Genomic DNA, 4,283 nt, shown 5'->3' on the forward strand with positions numbered 1-4,283 from the left:
ATTCTTCAGTGGGCCCACACCTCCTAAGGAGACATTCAGCATCAAGATCACCTGGGGAATGCCTAAGTTGCTTCTTCTTTGAACTGAAAAAGAAAAATTACTCCCTTTTATAAAACTGAAAATCATGAGCTGTACCTTGAAATCTTCCTCCTTAAGAGAACTCCAAAGTGACTCCAAGCAGCTGCACAAGGCCTGGAGACTGGAAGACATTGGAAAGAAGACAAAGAGCTCCTGAGGGTTTTCTGTATTTTAATGATCCCCAACGGTGGATTTGGGGCTGAGTCCAGGAGCCCCAGGCACTGAGAGAAGGTTGAAGAAGCTGCTCAAGGAGTCAGAAGCAAAACTCCAAGTCCCTTGGAGCATCACTGGCCCCACTGAGGGCAGGGACTGCCAAAGGCTCCCCAGGGAGTGGTGAGAGCAGATCCTTGAGGCCAGGATTGCAGGAGCCCGAGGCTGTGAGCAGGGAACTGCAATGCTGAGCAAGGCCTGGGCTGGTTGGAGGAAGCAGAAAGGCCAAGGCCTGAGCCCAGGCCTGGGCCAGCAGGGCCTGTCCCTCACAGGTGGCTCGGGGCTGTTCCTGGAGCACTGGGATGGGAGAGGCAGCAAGGACAAATGTCATCAAGCTGTGTGACACTCCAGATGCTCATGGAACCAAGGGCCAGTGTGACACAGCGGGGCCTCATGGAAACAAGAGGCCGTGCTGAGCCTGCGCGCCTCTAACACCCCAGAACACTGAAATGCTGAGGGTGAGCAAAGGCTCCTTTACTCGAGTTTGGTGCAGAGTAGAAACCCCAGCCAGATATTCTCAAGAGGTCAAAACGACACAAAAGTGTACTGGAAAAATACAGAAAACCGAGCTCCTTTGGCAAATGATTTCATACAACATCCAATTCAACGTGCATCACTTAGCGTAGCAGGAACATCATTAACTCGGCCCATGTAAGATGGAAACCTTTAGGCATAAAAATGTTAAACTACCCAAAAACATTCCAGTAAAAGAGGATAAGAAGGTTAAAAGAGAAAAAAGAGACAGAAAGACAGAAGATCTCCAGATAGATATGCAGAGAGCTACCAGCTGCTAGGCTTCCAGTGTGGCTGAGACACAGACCCAGGAGATTTCAGGATTCAGACCAGGGCTTGACGTCATGCCCGATTTTTTAAATCCCTAGCGTTTTCTAAGCTCTCCTCTTTTCAGGGACATCTGCTTTCTTACCACGCACTGCTGTGTTTCATTGCCTTTGTGTGGGATTGATTGACGGCTCAGCCAATCAGAGCTGGGTGGGCGCTGCCCCTGCTGTGTGCTTGATTGACGGCTCAGCCAATCAGAGCTGGCTGGGCGGTGACCCTGCTGTGTGATTGATTGACGGCTCAACCAATCAGAGCTGGCTGGGCGCTGCCCCTGCTGTGTGATTGATTGACGGCTCAGCCAATCAGAGCTGGCTGGGCGCTGCCCCTGCTGTGTGATTGATTGACGGCTCAGGCAGTCACAGCTGGGTTTGCTCTGCCCCTGCTGTGTGATTGGCAGATCTGCCAGGCCATGGCTGGGGACGGGGTTCTGTCCCACCTCATTCCAAGGTCTGTCCCAGCCCCGGCCCCACTCGGGCATTCCGAGCATCCCGACGGGTCTGGGGACATTGATGTCATCCAGCCTCTGACAGCGACCATGGGGACACTGCGGAACCTCATGGAACCAAAGAGACCATTTTGACACTCTGGTGCCTCATGCAATCAGGGGCACCTTTGTGAGACTCAGGACCCCAATGGAACCAAGGGTCAGTGATGAAGCTGTGCGGCCCAGAGAACCAAGGAGCCTTTGTTACACAGCAGGGCCACATGGAGCCCAGGGGCCGTGGTGACTCTGCAGGACCTTAGGGAAGCAAGGGGCCATTGTTTACACTACAGAAGCAGGGAGAATATTGTGACAAGGAGAATATCGGGACACTACAGGGACTCCTGGAATCAAGGAGAACATTGTGACACTGTGAGGCCCCATGGAACCAAGGCAACATGGAACAGGTCTGGCTGGCTGGGCCTCCCCGGGGGCCACCTGGCAAGACTGGCTGATCCTGGAATGTTGAGGACTGCCTCTCATCAGCTCCTGGAGCACTAAGGCTCTGTGCTTTCCTTCCTATGGAAAAGTACCAGCCCCTTTTGCAGGTTCCCACGGCTGAAACTGATATTCCCCCTGAAAAAGCACTACATACAAGGCTTGCTCCCAGCCAAAATCTGCTAGGAGTAACAGCTCTGGGTGGCCACCGTTTCCTGAGGGCTGCCTCTCATCTACCACTCTAAGGGTCAGTGTGAAGTTTCCCTCATTTTTGCCTCATGACCCTCTCAAGAAGACCTCAAGGACCCCCGCCCAGGTTGACTCTGGACAATGGTTTTCTGGCCTGCTTGAGGTGGGTGCTTGCCAAGGGACTCTTTGCAGGTGTGTTGTGCTCACTGGACTGTGCTGTCATGGTACCAGCTGAAGCCTGCATGTACTGCACGACCGCACCTGTCTCTTGGAGCACCACACAATGCTCCATAAATCTCCCCGCCTCTTGGCCACAAGCCACTCGCTTTGGAAAAGGACTACAAAAGAGCGATCCTCTGGAGAAGACCCTGAGTACTCCCCACGGATGACCACCCTTCCATTGGCTGGCCCACCATGACCTTGGTCTCGTCTGTTGGTAGCTACTTCCCCCTTCCCCTCCTTTTCTCTCTCTATACTCCGTTTCCTATATCTCTCCCCTCTAGCGCAACTGAATTGTTTGGCATTCAATAAAAATGCATTGCTGTTGTTGAATAAACTGATTTGTCCCCCGCTATTTACCTGTTTGCACCTCTGAGATCGAACAATCCTCGGCCTGTGTTGGCAGATGGTGACACACCCCCACCCCCCCCCCCCCCCATCCCCCATGCCCCTGCTTCTCCCAGTTGATTGCTGATCGTGGTGTGACATGGAATGGAACATCCCTTGGGCCAGTCCAGCCCAGCTGTCCCATCCCTGTTCCCTCAGGAACACTTGCCCATCCCAAGTCCATGGGTTGGAGGGGCTTGCAGACACGCCTCGTGGGGCGAGCACTGTGACAAGGACAGGAGAACAGAACAACATTTACACTTACCAAGGGCAGAGAACAGAAGAGCACAGTCTTGGAGAAACGCACAAAGGATGTAGCCGAGGCAAACGGAGCGTGCACAAAACGCAAGGAGAATGTCAGCTCAGCTCTGCAAGGCTGACAAAAGCAGAAGTTATACACAACAATAATATTGCCCTTCCTCAAAAGCGGGGATCAAAGAGCAGTCACCTAAAAAGGACAGTGCATGTTGAAGACACACTCCAAAGAACCATAGAAGGACTTGTGAGAAGGGGTGCAATTATGGCAAATAAATTCCAGGTGGGGTTAACTAATGAATACATCATCAGTGTGAGTGATAAAAGCTCCGATTGCCTGGTGGCCAGTGCACTCGAGTAGATGAAGGATTGCCCAAGTGACCACCATGGTGTAATAAAGAATACCTGCTCTCAAATCCTCAAAACTGTGTTCAAAAGTTGCTATCCAGCAGATTTCAGTATCAGTGGTGTCCCTGACTCCATTATGCCCCTTGCACACTTTCACGAGGGCCCCTTGGTTCCACGAGGCCCTGCTGGATAACAGTGGACCCTTGGTTCCATTTGGGTCTGTACTGTCAAAATGGCCTCCTTAGTTCTGCACTGCCACAATGCTCTCTCCTTGGTGCCACGAGGCCTTGGTGTGTCACAACAGCCTCTCGGTTCCATGAACTGCCATAGTGTCAGCACGGTCTCTTGCATCTGCAGTATCACGATGGACAATTGGTTACAAGCAGCCCCGCTGTGTCACAACGACTACTTGGTTCATGAGGCCCCACAGTGTCACCATGGCCCCTTGGTTCCCCGAGGCCTCGCTGTAGAACAATGGCCTCTCAGTTCCAGGAGGTTTTGTACTGTCAACAGTGCTCTCCTTGGTTCTACAGTGGCTGCTTGCTTCCATAATTCTTCCTCAGTGTCACAGTGGTCTCCTTGGTTCCATGAGGCTCTGCAATGTCCCAATATCCCATCGTTTCCATGAGCTTCTGTCCCATCAACCATGTCCTTTGCTCCAGTGAGGCCCCGCAACGGCACACCGGACCCTTGGCTCCATGAGGTTCCATAGTGTAACATGGGTGCCTTGATTCCAAGAGGTTCTGCTGGGTCACACTGGACCCTTGGTTCCATGAGGTTCCGTGGTATCGCCATGGTTTCCCTGGATCCGCAGTAGCGCTACGGACCATAGGTTTCA

The sequence above is a fragment of the Sturnus vulgaris genome, unplaced genomic scaffold (assembly GCF_052056855.1).
Source record: "Sturnus vulgaris isolate bStuVul1 unplaced genomic scaffold, bStuVul1.hap1 Scaffold_118, whole genome shotgun sequence".
NCBI lineage: Eukaryota > Metazoa > Chordata > Aves > Passeriformes > Sturnidae > Sturnus > Sturnus vulgaris.